This window comes from Kogia breviceps, chromosome 12 (genome assembly GCF_026419965.1).
Source record: "Kogia breviceps isolate mKogBre1 chromosome 12, mKogBre1 haplotype 1, whole genome shotgun sequence".
NCBI classification, from domain to species: domain Eukaryota; kingdom Metazoa; phylum Chordata; class Mammalia; order Artiodactyla; family Physeteridae; genus Kogia; species Kogia breviceps.
This window is the reverse complement of record NC_081321.1, coordinates 97,058,913-97,079,400: the sequence shown is the minus strand read 5'-3', so window position 1 is coordinate 97,079,400 and position 20,488 is coordinate 97,058,913. Positions and strand designations below refer to the sequence as shown.

Genomic DNA, 20,488 nt, shown 5'->3' with positions numbered 1-20,488 from the left:
TCTGCTCTGCCCTGTCCTGGCCTCACTTGGCACAGAGTTTTGCCTCCTCTTTATCTAATGGGAATTATACAGTATGTTCTTGTGGGCACATACATTTGAAAATGAGGAGTTAGGGGGATTTCCCTGGTTGCTCAGTGGTTAGGACTCCGTGCTCCCAATGCAGGGGTCCCAGGTTCGATCCCTGGCCGGGGAACTGGATCCCACATGCATGCTGCAGCTAGGAGTTCGCATGCCACAACTAAGGAGCCCGTGAGCCACAACTAAGGAGCCCACGAGCCGCAACTAAAAGGAGCCCACCTGCTACAACTAAGACCTGGCACAAATAAATAAATACTTTTTAAAAAGGAAACCCCTCAACACTTAAAAAATAAGTAAGTAAAATGAGGAGATAGGATCTCTTCCTCCTCACCTAAAGTTATATTATTCTTTTTTTCCTTCACTTTCAGTTCTTTGTAAAACTCTAGGAAGTAAGGTGTTTTTGTGTTGATTTTTACTTCTAGGGAATCACACTTGCATATTTGAGTGCCCTAGTTCCTAGGAGGCAGTCACACAGCTGAGACCAGGGTCCCCTGCCTGTGTCCAGCATGAGCCTGCGTCAGGCTTCCCCTGCATCTCCCACTGTCAAGCTGCTTTGCCTTGTGTATGGAGTCACAGAGAGAAGCTGAGTTTTACACATAGGGGCAATGGAAGATTATCCCATGCAAGTAAACCCTTGTCACATTAACTCCTGGCTCCTTAGATACAGAGCATGTCTTTTTTTCCTCCTAAATGGGAGGATCCCAAATACAAGAAGAGACTCTAAGACCATCACATACAGTGTAAGTTAGTTTATATATAAGTTGATTTTGGGGGGTGATATGACTTTCGTTCTCAGTCCTTTTGTCTCTGATTTTCCATGGAATACTGAGATTTGTTTGGCTACTTATTGAAAAGAAAGCTCTTCTGTGATGGTCCCAGCAGGCTTGCAGCAGCGGTCTGAGAACCTGGTGCCTGTAGGGTGAATGCAGCAGTGTAGGGGAATGGCCTTATCTTGGCTGCAAGGAGTCGGCAGCCAACAGGAAATGATGAAATGTGCTGGGAGAATTCAGCTGGGAGCCGAGGTCAGACATACCAGCAGGGACGGAAGGAGGCAGGTACGGAAGCTGATCTGCAAAGTTAGGCAGTTGAAGCCGCCTTTGACAGGAAAACGTGAGTGTGCTGTTTAGAACATGCATTTCCTTTAAGGGAGACCTTCTGAAAGTAAAATTTTCATTGATTTTTTTTTTTTCCCTCCAGAGTGATTGATTTAACAGAACCCTTACCTTTTAAGCACACCTAGTTTTAGAGCTTCTTGATGGAAATGTTCACCCAGTTCAATATCAGCTGAACAGTGTGGAGTGTTTTATCCAAAATGCTTTGAGAGTTAAGAGTACATGTTTGATTTTCTTGGTGAATACATCTTGACCTAAACAAACGAAGGATTATGCTTTATAATTTCTACTCTGGTTTTAGAACATATGTGCATGCATCATTTCAAAATAGAGGGAATTAATTAAAAACTTAGGCATGTTTTAGACTAGTTTGCATACCTCTGGCTGTATTGTAGCTAAATGAATTACTTGAGTTAACAGTTAATAGAGGGTTGGTTTCTCTTCCCCCTACTGTCAGGCATTAAGTTTATTACATGCTGCAACTTCCTTTCTTAACAGCCACAGCTAATCTACAAACTCACAACTGGGACTTGTGATAGAAAATGAACAAATTAGCTTTTCCAGTTGACTGTAATTGCTGTTTCATGACCATCTCTTCCAGAATCCCAGAATTAGCATGCAGCTTGCTCCAAGGCCCCCCTCCGTCTTCCTCCTCAGTCAGTTCTTATTTTTCTTCTCATCTGGACCCTGTGCTCTCATCCCCATCTGACTGCTATCACTGGACACTTTATTTTCATTTTTATTGGATAGCAAAATGTAAAACTTTTATTGTTTCAATAGCTGAGCAGCTTTACATACATATTTGTTTCCTATCCTGAAGTCGTACTCTGGAATTGAAAAATGTTGGCTCCCTCTCCCTTTCCTTTGTTTATGCAGTACTGTAATTCTAATTAGAAGATTTTGTTTAAAAATCCCGATATGTGAGTGATTCATCACGATTTATTGGGTTACCTATTGCTGTGAACGTTAGAAAGGCAGTGTCCTCTTTCTGTTCTCCAGAAAGCGCCATGCTGGTACAGTCTGTGCCACACACACAAGCATATTTTCTTGTTAGGTCATTACCTCGTGTGATGTATGTATTTCTAACACTTTTAAGGTTGTGTATTTCCTATTTTCTAGACTAATCAGGTTTCCTATTTTCAGACGTTAATCAGGTTTCACCCTTGCTCTTATAATTTAGAACAGGGGCCCCAACCCCGGGGCGTGGACCGGTACCAATCTGTGGCCTGTTAGGAACCGGGCTGCACAGCAAGAGGCGAGCAGCAAGAGCGAAGCTTCATCTGCCGCTCCCCGCCACTCGAATTGCTGCCTGAACCTTCCCTCCTCTCTCCTGCCTGTGGGAAAAGTGTCTTCCACGAAACTGCTCCCTGGTGCCAAAAAGGTTGGGGACTGCTGATTTGGAATATCTCAGTTTCCTTCTTTCTTCATATATAAGATATCTTACCTAATTCTAGGTGAACTTTAATGCTGCATTTATGAAAGTAACGAACAGGTATCCTAGCTTCAAACTGAAGCATGTCTTACAGGTCTGAGATTTATGCCAGTAGTAAAAATAAGCCCCCCCCCACTTTTATACATTGTTAGTATTCTGTTTTGCTCAGCTATATAATTCTGTTATTTAGGAGGTGGCATAATTAAAAAGGTGGGAACATGATCTTCAGAGTTGTAACGGCTCTTGGAGTCGTTATAGTCAGGCCCATTCATTAAAAAAAAATTTTTTTTTAATTTTTATTTATTTATTTGGCCACGCCATGCAGCATGTGAGAATCTTAGTTCCCTGACCAGGGTTCAAACCTACGCCCCCTGCAGTGGAAGCGTGAGGTCCTTTTTTTTTTTTTTTTTTTTAAATACATCTTTATTGGAGTATAATTCTTTACCATGTTGTGTTAGTTTCTGCTGTATAACAAAGTGAATCAGCTATACATATACATAGCGTCTCCCTCCCACTCTCCCTACCCCACCCGTCTAGGTGGTCACAGAGCGCCAAGCTGATCTCCCTGTGCTATGTGGCTGCTTCCCACTAGCTATCTGTTTTACATTTGGTAGTGTATCTATGTCCATGCCACTCTCTCACTTCGTCCCAGCTTACCCTTCCCCCTTCGCTTGTCCTCAAGTCCATTCTCTACGTCTGCATCTTTATTCCTGTTCTGCCCCAGTTTCTTCAGAACCATTTGTTTAAGCGTGGAGTTTTAACCACTGGACTGCCAGGGAAGTCCCCCTTCATTTTTTTTTTTAAACAAAGGAATTAAGACTGAGAAGTGAAATGCCTTGCTGACTTGTCCAAGGTCACATGGCTTGTTGGTGGCTGAGTGAGTCTGGAACCCAGTTCTCCTGACTTCTGGGCCATTGGCTTTTCCTTTATCTGCTTTCTCCACATATTATCTCAAGATTAATAGGACTTGGCCAAGACTGGCTTTTTTCTTCTTATGAGTCCATTTTCATTTGTTTCATTTTCAATTACTCGGCTTTTATTCAAGAATTTCCCAAAGTGAGCACCATTCGGCATAGGTGTGCAATGAATTACCTCAAGCACAAATTACCTGTCAAGCACAGTGAGCATTGACATTTCTCCCTTTGTGAGAGATTTTTCTTAAAAACAAAGAGTTCTCTATTTTATAAAGGTTTTCTTGTTTCTCCCCTAAACTAGGTCTTACTCAATTGTTACTGTTATAAGAAAACCTCATTATATGATTATCTGCTAGATGAGATATCCATAGTTAATAAAATCATAACTAATAAAAAAATAGACAAAAGTACTTGATTCTTCTTTGAAAAGAGGATTCTTCAGATTGTGAAAGGAAAACCCTGAACTCTGTGGGAGCATTTTGGTCCCTAGGAAGGAATACTGACGATTCTATCTTGCTAACTCTCAGTCTGGACTGACAGGGTTTTGGAATAGGATAGACTTTAAAATAATACATTATAATATAAATAAAAAGGGGTAGTGATTTAATTTTAAAAAATTAAATTTATCTACAACCTTCCAGAAACATTTAAAAATAGACTCTCCTAAAAATTGAATTTGAATCCTCTGAAATTCAAGTATGGGAATTAGATGCAAATAGAGGCAAGCTGAGAACAGTGAGTGACTGTTCTTAGACCTTGATGTGGCTCCCACTCTGTCCAAAGTCACCTTAAAATGCCTTGGAGAGGTTCATAGAATAGCACTTATTTGTATTTTCTGAAGTACTTAGAGTATATGTTGTGGAGAATTCTGAAACAAATATACTACAGGAAAATAGGCATTTTAATAAATACTTTAGTTGTACTTGAAATTGTGGTCAATAACTTTATACCTATTTTAATTTATAAAACCCAGGAATGAAGTAGGATACATAAGCAATGTGGGGTTTTTTTGTTTTTTTTTTTTTCACGCTGACTGTGGACGTGCATTGTTGCCTTCTTTGCCTGGAGATGAGCAATGCTTTTATGCACTAGGTTGGGACTGTGTCTTCCCTCCTGGCATTCTGGTACCACTTTTTGTCATTGTCCTTGAAGCAGCTGCTTTCAGTTGGTGAGCCACATGACTACATCGGGGGTAAAAGAAAGGGTGAGGAGCCTGCTTCAGGGACTGACTTAGTTCACTTCTCCCATAATTTAGTTACCTTTTTCCCCAATTAGCATTTTATATGTCCTGCTATATTTTCAGTACATATTAACTATAGAATATTTTAACTGGCTTCCTTTTCTTAATACATATTGGGTTGGCCTTAATAAATATATAATTATATATATGTATATATAAACGTAATTAATATATAATAGTCCTAGTCAGTAATAAGTAATATTTGACATTCCTGCTTGCCCGTAGCTTCTGTCCACATTAGTGTAAATTCTGATTGTGCCTGTGAAATTTAAACATGTGAAGGGGGATGTGGTGCTGGCTTTGCTGCAGGCTGAGGAGGACTTTAAAGGCAGCCCGTGAGGCTGCTCTTGGCCCAGAAGTCTCTGAGAGTGTGTGAGGTTGGGGTTGTCTGGGCCTTCTTCACTTCCATCTCTGCTTGAGGCATCTCTCCAGGCCAGCTTCTAGCGGTGGCCTTAGAACCTCCACTAAGGCTTTGAAGAAACTTCTCCTAGTAGCCCAAGTAGATCCCAGGCTCCAGAGGCAGGTAAAGAGGACTGTGTGTGTGCTGGGGGTCAGGGTGGAGGTGAATAGTAACAATGGAAAACATGGGCCATTAATTTGAATGAGTGAGTGAACGAATGAAAGGGTTGCAATGGTCTCCTTCCCACAGAGATTGTAGGCCCTATAGTTGTGTTTCACTGGGCTGGTCTAAATGCATTTGCATCTCACGGTTCTGCCTTGATTTCAAGTGGCAGACTAGGTGTCTATAACGTCTCCAACAGCCCTGGGAATCTGGCCTAAATTTTTTTTCTAATTATACTGTCATACGTGAATCATAAGACATGAATCTCTATGTGGACTCACAAAGCACAGCGTTCTGTTTTCTTGATAACTTTAAAAGAATCTAACACAAAGTGTTCTGAATTTGAAATGTGTGACGATGGCCATCACAATAGTATGGGATTTAAAATTTCTTTATGTTAATGGGAAGCCTGTGCTACGAATTTCATACTCTGTCTTGTTTCTCATTGGAATTTGTTCTGCAGTGGAGTCCTTGAGGTAGATCAGGGAGAATGATTTTGCTGGAGACTGCTGCTTGACAAGATGTTATTGATGGAACTAACAGGGCTAAAATGTTGAACTTAACCAATTTGGAATTTTCTTTGATTCTCAAGTTCCTAACATGTATTGGTAGTGCTCGTTTAGCAAAATAAATGAAGCACAGGGCAATATGGAGACAATGAAGTGATCTCTTTATGTTCTTTTCTGGTATGAGCTGACACATAAAGAAAAAATAGCACAGGGCACAGTGGACTTATGACCAAGTATCTGTTGACTTGGAAAACAGAAACATTTTGTTAACTTACCACCTCTGAGGGTGTTCAGCTCAGGTTCACTTATTCGTGAGATCTGACCCTTATTGTGCAGGAAGAATGTTACACAACAAGACCATGAGGCCATGTGGAGAAGTGTCAGGACCATTTTTTGAGGAGAAATTGTTGCATATTTAATGTTGGCTTCTAAGGCATTAATTTATCTTAGGCACATCCGTAGACTTCTGAGGTTGAAGAGTTTGAATTTGGGATGGGTAGAGGTTGTCATAATGATGAAAAGTCATGGTGTGAGACTTATGTAAACTGTGCTTGTTCCATCACCTGACTGCTTTCATTAACAGCTATGCAGGCACCTGAGCGAGCTCTGTGCTTATTTCTGACCATCCATTAGGTCACTGCCTGGAGGGACAGTCCACCTAAATGCTGGCTGGCTGGATCACTTGCTTCGTTCACTTGTGTGGGCACGCATTCATTCAGCTTACCCGCTTGGTGGAGTTTCTTGTGCGCTCAGTTTGTGTCAGGCATGATGCTAGTAGGCCCTGGGATCCATGATGGTTAAGACTGAGTTCTTGCCCCTGAGAAGCCCACAGTCCAGAAGGATAAAGAGACTTCTAAACTCCAGGGTGATAAGTCTTCTTACATTGCTACAGGGACCTTATCTGCTGAGAAGAATGGGGTAGGTCGGGGAAAACTTCATAGATTGGTGGTGTGCTTTGGAGAGAGAGGTTTGTCAGGCAGACAGGAGAAGCAGGGGGAAATATGTACGTGAAGGCAAGGAGGTCAGAAGGAATATGCTGTGTTTGGTAGTTTGATACGGCTGAGCAAGTAGCATATATGTAGCTGGGCTTCAGGTACATCAAATTTATCTGGCCCAGGCCAGTATTTTTCATCCTAACCCAGTTCTTTCTTCTGAATTTTCTGTTTCTCTTTGGGGCATCACCACCTACCTTGCCTCCAAAACTAGGAACTTTTAATCCTTATTCCCCCTCCGCCCTTCATTCACAGGTTACTTCATCCTGCCCGTTCTTCTCTTGAATATTACTCCTCTTTCCTGGTCTCCTAACCCTTTCTCTTTCTCCAGTCTCTAACCTCTAGAGATGCACTGTCCAATATGGTGGCTGTTTGTATTAAAATGAATTAAAAGTAAATACGAAAAAGTCAATTCCCCGGTTGTACTAGCTGCATTTCAAGCAAGCACTCAGTCAGTAGCTAGTGGCTGCTGTATTGGACAGCGCAGGTCTATAGGCTTGATGGTTTGTTCTCTGCTCTCTGTCTGAGGGAACTTTCTTTCACGGGCCTTTGGATCAGGTCCCTCCCCATAACTTTCCAAATTCCCAGTGTGACTTTCAAGACCCCCAGCCTGGTGACACCTATCTTGCCTTGTGTTCAGCCACTCCCTTTTTTGCTCTTCCACTGTCACATTCTTGATTCTTTCATACCTTTTAACCTTAGCACATGCTGTTCTTTCTCCAGAGTACCTGCCATTTGTCGTCTGTGCATTCTCCTGCACACTTCAGACCTAGCTCCAGGCTCTCTTCGCTGGCTTTCTTCAGGTTAATCTCCTTCTCGTTGTACTCCAGTACTTGTAATCACACTGTCGTAGGCGCCTGTGAGAGAGCACAGATGGTGCTTATCGTGTGGTGCCATCGTCGTTTGTCTATCGCTCTGTGGCAGGCATAGTGGCTAAACTTTGGAGACAGATAGGCTTAATTTCAAAACTAACCATTTACTTGCCATGTGCCTTTGGGCAAGATATTTAACCTCTGACTCTTGTTTTCTTCTTCTGTACAATGAAGATTATAATGGTCTTTCCCTCATGTTAAATGAAACCAAATGTGTAGAGCCCCCAGCACTGTACTTAACTAGACAGCTCTTAAGTCATAGCTGAGAGCTGTCATTCTAGACAGATATCTTTAGTGTCCATCAGCCTTGCTAAAACCATATCATCTACAAATAATGTTTTGATTCTCCTTTTCTAATTCTTATACTTTTTACTTATTTTTCTTATTGCTTTGGCTAGTCCTCCAGTACAATTTGAATAGAAGTGATACTGAATAGATACAGCCCTTTCTTGTTCCTGTGCCTTCTCTTTGCTCCAGTTTTTCTGTGTGTGTGTGTTTGTTTACGTGTGTGCGTGCACGTGTGCCTTTTTGTTTTGATTGAGTTCCATCATGCTCCTGCTCCCCCACACCCCCTCATTGCATTTGTTTTTCTCTCTTAGCTTGGAAATTAAATTCTGTCCAGTCCTTTAGTGGTTATCCTACATATCCATTTTTAACAAAAACATTTAACAAAATCTAAAGTGATGACTTTATGTTTCTCTTGACTAATGGAAGGATTTTAAACATTTTAACTCCACATCCCCTCCCAACTTGTCCAGTATTTCTCTTCTGAATTTTTTAATCCTATAAATCAGATACTGTGTTTCATAGTGTCAATGCTGTTTAGATTTATCCATGTATTTACTAGTATATTTACTTACTATTCTCTCTTGTGCTTCAAGCTTTCCAGCTGAGATAATTTCTTTTTGCCCGAAGTATATCCTTTAAAATTTCCCTTTCTGCAAGGGTTTTTTAGGTGGTATATATTTTGTCTTTCTGAAAATGTCTAGTTCTTAGTTCTTAAAAACTACTTCTGCTGGGTTTGGAATTCTGGGTTGGCAGTTTTTGTTGCTTAGCATGTTGACTATATCAATTCTCTCTGGCTGCTTTTATGATCTTTTCTGTACCTTTGAGGTTCTACAATTTAAATTTAATTTGTCTTGGTATGGTTCTCTCTTTTTAAAGTCTTGCTTGAGTTCATTGGGCTTCCTTGATCTGTGATTTAATGTCTTTCAGCGTTCTGAAAAATTATCTTTAAATATTGCTTTTTCCCTGCTCTTAATGTTATCTCCTTCTGGAACTTCATGAGTTGTAAGTTAGACTTCACTATTTCTTCCAAGTCTGTTAATCTTTCTTTTGTATTTTCTCTCTTTGTCACCTCAGAGAGAAAGCTGACTTATCTACTTATATTCTAGGGTTTCTTCTTTAAATTTACCTTTTTGGTATCTTTACATTCTTTTATTATATTTTATAACATAATAAGGTGATGCAATTATACTTTATTCAGTTTTTTAAATTTTTCAGTGGGAGCATCATTAAGATTCCTGGTCTGCCTTGCTGCTGAAAACACAAGTCTGTTCTGTCATACTGTGTGTTTGTGCCCGAGCCTAGCGCATTCCTTGACTCATTCCTTGCAGACGTATTTATTGTGCACCTGTTATGCATCAGTGGTAGGGATGTAGGAGTGAACAAGACAGAGTCCTTGTTCTTCAGGAGCTTGCGTTCTTGTGACTGGAGACAGTATATAAGTACACAATTTGGCATGTGGGGCTGAGTGTTATTAACGAAATAATGCAGAGTTAGGGGCTGACATGTCAGAGGAATGGGGAGGGGTTAGGGAAGGCTTTCTTAAGAAGAAGGTGATGTGTGCGCAGATATCTGATAATGTGAGGCAGCAAAGCCTACAGATCCTGGAGGAAGGGTGTTCCTGGTAGAGGGGAAGCAGGGGCGAAGGTAGGCCCAAGCCTGGTGCATTTGGAGACCCAGAGGAAGGTCACTGTGGCTGGCACTGGAAGGAGCTGAGGGGCTGGCACTGGAAGGAGCCAAGACTGGAGCTGGAAGCTGAGGCCAGATCACATGGGACCTTGCAGCGGGGGAGTATAGATAAGTGGGACAGGCAGCTGTTGACACGTTTTCAGTTTGGTGGCTTTAACCAAAGAAGCTGAGGCAGAGGTGGTATGAGGTGGCCATGTTCTGCCTCTGTTCCAGGGTGGAGCTTTCTGTGCCCTCGTGGGTGTGGGCGTTGTTTTCAGTCTGTCTCCAGGCTCTCAGAGCAGCTCCTGATTCTCCCCTTGGTTGGAGCACCTCATACTCACTCTCACTGGGCTGCAGGCAGCCGGCCTCTCCCTCCCTCTTCCAGACTGCTCTTCTGCCTGCCCCCTCCTCCCTCCCACCTGTCAGCCTAATCAGGTGGGACCTTGTCTTATCTTTCCTGCTAGACTGTGGTTCTTGGACGGCAGGACCACCTCTTATTATTGACTTATTTCACTCCCTTCCCCAGCTCTTAGCAAGGTTTCTGGCACTCAGAAAGTAAATGTTTTTAGAATCTTGGGGCAAATATACATAATATGATCAAAACATCCTTGTTTTGACAATACCACTTTACTGAGCTTATCAGAATAAATTACATATTTTATTGAAAATGTTAAAAAATTGGGGGCACAGTCTATTTCTTGAGCCAACTAAACTGACAAATGTTTTATTAAGGATGGACTCTCTTTGCCTCTGTGTGTGTGTGCACACGCTTGAGCATGTTTGGTATTACAATTGAGGTTAAGATAGTAACCAAGGCATTTTTTTCAGAGCATCTCAGATAATGCTTATTATATACAGGCATAGTTTATTTTATTGCAATTCACATATATTGAATTTTTTACAAACTGAAGTTTTGTGGTAACCCTGCATTGAGCAAGTCTATCAGCTCGTTTTCCCAACAGCATTTGCTCACTTCATGTCTCTGTGTTGCATTTCGGTTAATTCTTGAAAAATTTCACACATTTTCATTGCTATTATACTTGTTATTGTGATCTGTGATCACTGATCTTTGATGTTACTATCGCAAAAAGATTACGACTCGCTGAAAGCTCAGATAGTGGTTCGTAATTTTTAGCAATAAAGGATTTTAAAATTAAGGCATGTACATTGTTTTTTAGACATAATGCTATTGTATATTTAATACGCTACAGTATAAACATAACTTCTACATGCACTGGGAAACCAAGAATTGTGTGACTTGCTTTATTGCAGTATTTGTTTTATTGCAGTAGTCTGGAACCAAACTCGCAAGATCTCTGAGGTATGCCTATATAGTAATTAGGCATTTTATCATAAACAGAAGTTCCATTAATTTTTCTCCCTTGTAAACTGGTAACTGGAAGTGTTTATTAGGCAGGTAGCATCATTTAAAAGTATGTATATAGGGCTTCCCTGGTGACGCAGTGGTTAAGAATCCGCCCGCCAATGCAGGGGACACGGGTTCGATCCCTGGTCCGGGAAGATCCCACATGCTGCGGAGCAACTAAGCCCGTGCACCACAACTACTGAGCCTGCGCTCTAGAGCCCGCGAGCCACAACTGTAGAGCCCAGGTGTCACAACTACTGAAGCCCGCATGCCTAGAACCCGTGCTCTGCAACAAGAGAAGTCACCGCAATGAGAAGCCCGCGCGCCGCAAGAGTAGCCCTTGCTCATCGCAACTAGAGAGAGCCTGCGTGCAGCAACGAAGACCCAAGGCAGCCAAACAAATAAATAAATAAATAATTTTGAAAAGTGTATATATATGTGGCTTAACGCTGCAGATTTTTGTTTTGCGTTCCTGGAGTTTTCAGTGGCACAAGTGAGGGATGAGAGTGTATGTCCTGCTTGCTCAAGTGACATCTGCCCTTGAGGTGGGGCATGGCCAGTGAGACCCAGGGACCAGGAGGAGTTGTACTAGGGACGAGCAGGTAGAGAGGAACATTTGCTGAGTGCCTCATGTATGCAGGCACTCACATATAACGTGTCATTTAAATTTCCCATTACTTCCCCCTGAAGTAGGTCAGCCGTGTTTATCCTCATTTTACAGGTGAGAAGAATGAGGCTTAGAAGTTAAAACTTCCACCTATCATAGCTACCACTGCTAGTTCAAGCCCTGCTCTCTTTCCACATGTAAGGGAAACTTTATTTAGCTCAGTAGCTTTAGATTGTTGCTTGATAAGTGGGTTCCCTGGTCCTTTTTCCAAATTACTGGATAGTCCTTCACGATATGGGAACTTTTTAAAAAATAAAATCACAGTCAAGTTAGAACTCAGTTGTCAGTTTGTCACTCGAGGTCCACACTGGCACTGTGTCCTTCCTTCCCTGGAACAGAATGCTTTGGCTCCAGCTTGTACGTTTGAATGAAATGGAATAGTGTCTTGAGAAAGTGGCCCCGTAGTTGAGTGCGTAGATACCTACAAAATACTTAAAACCAAACCCTTTTGTGGTTTGCATGACTTTTTTTTTTTAAACTTCAAAGGCACACATTTACAGTACTGCTTGAGAAGTATTTGAGTAGTTTGTTTCCTGACAGAGCTCTGATGGGTGTGAAGTCTAGTCAGAGGTTTCCTAGCTTTCCCGTGGTAGGCTTTTTTCAGGATGTGCTGCTTTTTTTTTTTTTAGTTTATTTGGCTGTATCGCATCTTAGTTGCGGCACGTGGGCTCTTAGTTGCAGTGTGCAGGCTTCTCTCTAGCTGTGGTGCGCGGGCTGCAGAGCGCATGGCTCAGTAGTTGTGGCACAAGGGCTTAGTTACCCCGCAGCATGTGGGATCTTAGTTACACGACCAGTGATTGAACCCACATCCCCTGCATTGGAAGGCAGATTCTTAACCGCTGGACCACTAGGGAAGGATGTGCTGCTTTTTATTGCTGTTAGGTAGACAGAGCAGAAGTCACTCTTATTGCAGCATAATGAGCCACTGAGGCTGGCGACCAGATGGTGTGACCATTGGCACCCTGCCCTTTGTAAATTATCTCTCCTCTTTCCTTAAAAGCCACTTCCCAGGGCTTGCCCTCAGGATCTTTGTGACCCTCTACTCCACTGGTTTATCCCACCTTCTCTTTGCCGTGCAGGTTCCTCTACTGGAATGCCCTTCCCTACTTCTCCAGCTGATGAATTCCCACTGAAAGGACAGCCCCATGTACCCTTTCAGGACCCTCCTGTTCCCACAGTGTGTTCTTGCCTAGGCCTTGGTGCTGTGTTGGAGGAGGTTGTTCAGATGTCCGTCAAGCCTGTGGGAAGGGGAATGCCTCAGTGATGGCACCTGGCTTGTTTGACTGAAGCTGGCCCATAGTCACCATCACTCTGGAGGCCCCCCACAGTGGCACTGGGCCAGGCCCCAGACAGATTCCATTTGATCTGCACTACCTCTAAGGCAGAGTGGATTCCATTTTACAGATGAGCAGTGCCAGTCACAGACCTCTTGAGTTTTGCGCCTGAGGTGATTAGGCCATCAAGGGATCACCGCAGCATGTCTTGTGAAGCTTCGTAGGTGCAGATTTCAGTTCTAGCTGCATGCATCCAGGTGTGCCATGTCCTTTGGTATTGTTCTCTCCTGCTGTGTCTAGTTTTCAGGGCGGGTAAGTTTCACCCCTTCAGCCGGGGTTCAGCCCCCCTGGAGTGCTCAGTGCTCAGTCAGACTTTGAGGGAGGGAAGAGCCTCGGAAAGTGCTGGTGCTCTGCACAGGAAAAGAGGCCAAGGAACTGCCCACAGAGGCCCTTTGTGTGGCAGGAAGTCCTGCTTCCAGAAGGGGCCGCCTTAAAGTGGAGGGGTTGAACGAAGCTGAAGTGGTTGACCTGGGGCCACTCTGACTCATGCGTGTTGTTAATAATGTCCTTTGTCGAATCTTGGGAACCTGCTTTAACAGAGCTTGGAGGGCGGCCCCATAACTGCCTGCTCTCAGTGGTCAGTGTTTCTCTTCCCCTCTTTCCCTATCACATCTGCCCTTGTTGAATACCCCCATTTTCTTGCCTGAACAAAGGACAAACTCCTGACCCATTCTACATTTTTTCCTTCTACTTTTGCCAGAAGAATCTTTCTGTCTCGTCTGACTTTTCTTTTTTAGTGTTTAAGTATGTCTCTTGAGTTGGAAAACTTGCAGCTCAAGGAAGAAGTAACCCACTGGGCAAGAGCTTCTCACTGAGAGAAGGCATCTTTGGGAAGTGTTTGATAAAGCTTAATAGCTGTCTCTGGCGGCGCTCCTCAAAGGTTGGCACAGGGGAGGTGGAGCCACACAGAATTTCAAGGAATAAAAATGAAATGAGGGTGCCCGAATCGACAGCCCAGTTCCCTGCAACTTTCATGCACATCTCTTGTATCTGTGACATCTGTCTCTTGTTAGATGCTATGTTAGGATGTAAGGACATCCTGAAGTGAATGGGGGAGGGGGGAGGTAGTGGTGGTGATGAGCCAGTGCGGCCCCATGTGCTTGCTTCCCGACCCTGACCGCCAGCTGGACATGAGAGAGGAGCAGCGAATTTCCAGGAGAGAGAGAGAGAGAGAGAGAGAGAGAGTGTGTGTGTGTGTGTGTGTGCGTGTGCGTGTGTGTGTGTGTGTGTGTGTGTGATGCCATTTGTGTGAAGGCATTCTGAGATTATGTTAGAATAACACTGCTTCAGCCTTGGCAGGCAGCTTTGCGTGCTGTGGTGTAACTGGGGCTCCTTGCTGGGTTGACATGGTAGCCAATCAATGAGTACTTGTTCTTTGGAGCTGTAAAATGAGTCTTTGTTGAATGTGACTGCCTGGGCGATCATCATAGAATGCTTACATTTTAGGGACAGAAGAAGCCACATCTGTTGAATGTGTTTAATCCTGGCTGGCAGATACTTCCTTGAGATTCTGATGACCACAGGTCATAACCCTTTTCCATTTGGAATGATAGAAAATCAGAGCTGCAAAGACCCTTATCATTTAGCCCACCCCCTTGTGGAGAAGGGAAAACTGAGTGTCAGGAGAGTGAGTGGGACAGATCTGTGAATGACTCCAGCCCCTTCCCCATTCATGCGAAGAAACCTGGGGTGAGTTACTTGGTGGCTTGGCCTTTGTTCGACTACACGTGAAATGGGGCCTATTACAAACTTGCTGTGTGTGTGAGGGGCCTTGTGGAGGATGGCCTGGAGCATGGTGGGCACACAGCGCATTGCTGCTGTCACCAAGTCAGAAGCCAAGAGGGACCAGTGACGTGTGCTCAGTCTGGCAGCGGTGTCCCCTGCGCTGACGAGTCCTGGGGCTTTGTTGTCTTCTTCTGTTCTTCACTTCTAGACTGAGGCAAACTTTGGGCACTCACCTTGGATTATATTAGCTCTATTACATTGTACTCACATTCAATTTAAACATTTTTTTTACATTGTAAAACTAATTGAAAGGAGTTTTTTTTTTTTTTTTTTTTTTTGGTGGTACGCGGGCCTCTCACTGCTGTGGCCTCTCCCGTTGCGGAGCACAGGCTCCGGACGCGCAGGCTCAGCGGCCACGGCTCAGTGGCCCAGCCGCTCCGCGGCATGTGGGATCTTCCCGGACCGGGGCACGAACCCGTGTCCCCTGCATCGGCAGGCGGACTCTCAGCCACTGCACCACCAGGGAAGCCCTGAAAGGAGTTTTATAGTTTTTCTTTTGAAACCATTTGGCAGCGAGAAATTAATTCCTCCTCTTCTCATTCACTCCTGCGTTTGTTCAGCAGGAACAGCGTGTGTGAAGGCGCAGAAGCTAGAGGAGCGTGGTGCTGACTACAGGTTGTTAACTGGCGGAGGGAGTACAGGGTGACTGGGGACGTGGTGTGAGTGCTGATCCTGGAGGGGGCAGTGGTTAGAGCTGGGAGGCCTTGCTGGCCACAGTAAGAAGTCTTGGAGGGGTTTCAAGTAGAAGCATAACTTGATCTTCCAAAAGACACACCACCAACCACCATGGTAGCATCATGGAGACAGACAGGAAGGGGGACCAGACTGTTGACTGGGGGATCAGTTAGTCCATTGGCGAACTAGGCAAAAAATGGTGGTGGCCTTAATAAAGGTAGCCATTGTTGTGGGAACTGGCAAAGTAAGAAGATTCAGGAGATCCTGAAGAACTAGTGTTGTCAGATCTTGGAAACTGATTAAATGTAGTGGGGTTGGTAAGGGTTGGGTGTGAGAAGAAAAGGAGTTTCTGGCTTGAGCAGCTGGGTGAATGGTGGGACCATTTCCTGATGGAGGAAACCCAAGGATGGGAGTGGGCTCAGCGAAGGTAGGAAATGGTTTGCAGGGACTGTTTGATGGCTGAGTGGAGGCATCCAGTAGGCAGTCAGATGTGTGGGTCTGGAGTTTGGGGCCAGAGGTGCGTATCCAGGGTTATGAGGTTAAAGGTAGTTTGATGTGTGGGAACAGAGGATCTTGCTTAGGTAGAGTGTGCAGCTAGAGAGCAGGGCCTGGGACAGAATCCTGAGGACAGAGGAGGAGAAAAATCAGGAGATGCAGTGTTCTGGACACCAGGGGCGTGATTGTAGGAGGAGAGAGTGCAGGAGGGTCAGTGAGAAGACCTGAAAGAGCTGCGTGGTTTAATACTAGGGTGGCACCTGACACCAGGAAGGTCTTGGGCTTTCTAGTCTGATCAGTTTTATTAGAAAGATGGGAGAGGGGGACTTCCCTGGTGGTCCAGTGGTTAAGAATCCACCTTGCAATGCAGCGGATGCGGGTTCGATCCCTGGTGCCCACATGCTGTGGGGCAACTAAGCCCGCGCGGTGCAACTACTGAGCCCACATGCTCTGGAGCCCCTGCGCCACAACTAGAGAGAAGCCCGTGTGCTGCAACGGAAGATCCCGCCTGCAGCAACGAAGATCCTGCGTGCCACAGTTAAGACCCGATGCAGCCAAATAAATTAATTAATCAATTTTAAAACGAAAGAAAGAAAGATAGGAGAGGAAGCAGTAGGCTGAGAAATGAACGGGTGGGGTGAGAACTGGAGAACTTGAGAGCGGATAGCTCTTGTAAGAAACTTGGCTATGAAGGGAAGAGGGGTGAGAGACCGCTAGGGAGGGTCTGGGAGTCAAGGCTGAAGATGGAGAAAGGGATTGATGGCTGGAGGGTCTCCTGTGGCAGTGGGAAGAGGCAGATGAGGGGTCAGCCTTAGATGGAAGTGTGTATGGAGAGGCTGGCCTGTGGGTGGCAAGAAACAGAGGAGCTTCTGACTGCCAACTTGCCCATGTTCTGTGAAGGGCAGGGAGGTACCAGAGAGAAGGTCTGCAAGAGCTGTTGCGGAGGGCTTGGGAGAGCTGCTGGGAGACCGAAGGCAGACTGCTTGTAACTGCACCGGAGGCCGAGGGCCACGTGATAGGTTAGAGGGCAGAGTTTTCACCAGGCAGGTGTGAACGAAGAATTCGACTCAAGGAGTTGACATTGTTAGTTCCAGTGGTGCCCTGAGCGTTGAAGAGGGTTGAAGACAGGTGGCACCAGCCAGTCCAGGACAAAGGAGAGAGAGGAGGTATGGTGACAACTCAGTATTACTTCTCTTGAGCTTCTGGTGAATTTTTTCCCTTAATGTGAATATTAGTCCAAAGGAAGAAACAGGATATTTATAGTTACAGAAGGAGGTTCTATGATTACAGATAGGAATCAATTGAAAGTAGACACTGGGGAGGTCTGAGAAAGTGTCCAGGTGTCTGAATGATGAAACTTTTCAGTACATGTCCACACACTATAAAGTGTTGGCACATCGGCATCTACAAAACAAGTAAAACTGTCAGACAAGCTCCTCGGGACCTGACCCTCCTTCTCCCACTGCCCAGCGCAGACCATGACCTGCCAGCCTCTCCTTGAACTTCACGGTTACCACTTACTAAGGATTCCTTCCTAGTGTTTCAGAGCTTGGATTTTAGTGAGTTTTTCTTTGTGTAAAGTCATGACCCTTGCCCTTGAAACATTAATCCAGCTTTGTTACAGGAAGGAAGAATACTACTTCCCTTTTCCTAATTCAAATATATGCATCTTAAAGTGTACACACTGAAGTCATTTTAGAGAAATAAGGGGCACTCAACTCTGTCCCCAGAGTCTCCTCCAGACCTTGTCACCCCCGACTTGGTTATTTGTTCGTTCAGACATTCAGTCACTTAGCAAATATTTGAGCGTCTACCTCATGCTAAGCACTGGGGTTACAAAGATGAAAATACATAATCCTTGCCTTTAACACTTGTGTGTAATGAAGGTCTGTGTGCTATTTTGTTCTGTTTTTTTGCTTATGCCCAATTTCGAATCTAAAGTGGTTCCCATACTTGTCTTTTACAATGTCTGCGTAGTGTCCACTCTGTCAGTTCACCAATGATTTCTCAGTTTGTGAGCATTTGACTTGTCTCCAGCCTTTACTGTTATAAATATTACTGGGATGAACATTTTGTTCAAGCTATTTTTTTCTTTGAATTTATTTGCTTGGGGCTTATTCCCCTGAGTGGGACTGCAGGGTCAGAGGTTGGTAACTGTTATCTGCCTTGTTCTGTGTTTCCAGATTTTTCCGTGAAGTCTATTGGCAATGTTCGAGTTCATTCCTATTTTTCCTGTAGCCCCACTGGCGTTGTCATTTTAATTTTTCTCATCTTTACAGTTATTTCCATTTTTAAAGGAAGCTGTGCTTTTTTCCCCACACGTTAATTTGTTGTGTTGGATTTGGCTAGGTTAAGCTGCAGTAACAAGCCAACCCCAAATCTCAGAGACTTACATAACAAAATGTCTCTTTTGCTTGCTCTGCATGTCCCTTGTGGGGCATTGGGGTGCAAGTCCACACAGCCACTCTGGGGCCAGGCTGACTCAGGAGACCTTGCTCTTCTGCAGCTGCAGTGTGATCCTCCTCAGTGGATGACAGGCAGGCAGGAGAAGGCTGGGGACTTTGCACAGGCTTTTCACTAGTTATGTGGCCTGGCTTAGCGGAGAGGACGTCTGTGAGCATTCCTGTCTGTGCCCCAGCTGTCTGCTCTCTTGTATATTCATCTTTGACAACTTCTTTATGCAGTGGAAATGGATCTTCAGTTTCATATCAGTCTTTAGTATATTTTAGGTAGAAAGATTATCAGTTGTGTCAAATCCATTTTTCTTTGCTTTCTGCATTACACTTTATTGTGCAGACGTTTAAATAATATAAGTTTGGGGCACATCCATCTTTTTCTCTGTTATCTTTTGTTTCTTTAATATTACAAATTTATCATTTTCTAAAAGCCAGAGAATAAGCTATTTTCTTTGAGTTGCTTAAAGTAGATTTTTATTTGGCTCCATATGACACTTCAAACTCATCCAAATATATAACATCAAGTGATTTTAATCTAAATTAACTTTGGTCCTTGGTCATACCTCTTTGTTCTGTAACAGTAAAAAACAAAACAAAACAAAACAAAAACCAAGCAGAACAGTACAACACCCCTTCCTGATAAAAACATTCAGTGAAACAGGAATAGATGGGAACTTCCTCAGCCTGATAAAAGACATGAATGAAAACTCAGAGGGTTAAAAAAAAAACAAAAACAAAAACCTCACAGGGTTGCAAAGTAAAACACTGAAATGACAATGATGTCTACTCTCACCACTTCTATTCACTGCACTGGAGGTTTGCAAGGGCAGTTAGGCCAGAAAAAGAAATAAGAGGCGTACAGATAGGGAAAGAAAAAGTAAAACCATCTCTGTTCACAGATGACATGATCTTATGTATAGGACATCCTAAGGAATCCACTTAAAACCTGTTAGAACTAATATACAGGTTTAGCAAGGTTGTAAGATACAAGATCAATGTACAAAAATAATAGTATTTCTATGAACTGACAATGAATAATCCAAAAATGAAATTAAGAAAACAGTTTCATTTATAATAACATCAAAAAGAATAAAATATTTAAGGATAAATTTAACAAAAGAAGTACACAACTTCTGTACTGAAAACTATAAAACATTTTTGAAAGAAATTAAAGGTGACCTAAATAAATAGAAAGATATCCCACATCCATGGATTGAAAGCATTGTTAGGATGGCACTACTCCCCAAATTGATCTACAAATTCAGTGCAACCCCTATCAAAATCCCAGATGCCTTTTTTTTTTTTTTTTGGTGGAAATCGACAGGCTGATTCTAAAGTTCACATGGAAATTAAAATGCAAAGTACCCAAAATAGTCAAAACAATTTTGAAATAGTAGAACAAAATTGGAGTACTCACACTTCCCAATTTCAAAAACTCCTACAAATCTACAGTATTCAAGACAGTGTAGGGGAGTTCCCTGGTGGCCTAATGGTTAGGACTCTGGGCTTTCACCGCCATGGCCAGGTTCAGTCCCTGGTTGGGGAACTAAGATCCCATAAACTGTGCGGTGTGGCAAAAAAAAAAGACAGTGTGGTATTGGCATATAGGATAGACATATAGATCAATGGGATAGAATTTAGGGAACAGAACTAAACCCTTAAATTTATGGTCAGTTGATTTTGGACAAGGATGCCAAACCAATTCAGTGAGGGGAAGAATAGTCTTTTCAACAGATAGTGCTGGGACAGCTTGATATTTACATGTAAAGGAATAAATTTGGACCTCTACTTCATACCACATACAAAACTGATACAATAAATCAGAGACCTAAATGTAAAGAGCTAAATCTATAAAACTCCTAGAAGAAAACAGGCATAAATCTGTCACCTTGGATTAGGCAATAGTTTCTTAGATATGATACCAAAACACAAACAACAAAAGAAAAAAATAGATAAATTGGACTTTATAAAAATTAAAACATTTGTACTTCAAAGCATGCTGTCAAGAAAGTGAAAAGACAGCTTGCAGAATGGGAGAAAATATTT

At 43.3% G+C, this 20,488-nt stretch overlaps 1 protein-coding gene across 4 annotated transcripts in view; it reads left to right on the top strand.

Moving 5' to 3' along the window:
- The window catches only part of PACSIN2 (protein kinase C and casein kinase substrate in neurons 2), a 129,638-nt gene that overhangs the window by 48,024 nt on the left and 61,126 nt on the right, over positions 1-20,488 (top strand). The window contains exons 1-2 of one of the 4 annotated variants that reach the window (XM_067010344.1): positions 1,137-1,188; positions 2,371-2,571. The exons of 2 other annotated variants lie outside the window; for them this stretch is intronic. The gene's annotated coding sequence lies outside the window, so the exon portion shown is untranslated. Of the gene's footprint in view, positions 1-1,066; positions 1,189-2,370; positions 2,572-20,488 lie in introns of those variants that run through there. One more of the 4 variants, XM_059080920.2, reaches the window with a different exon arrangement.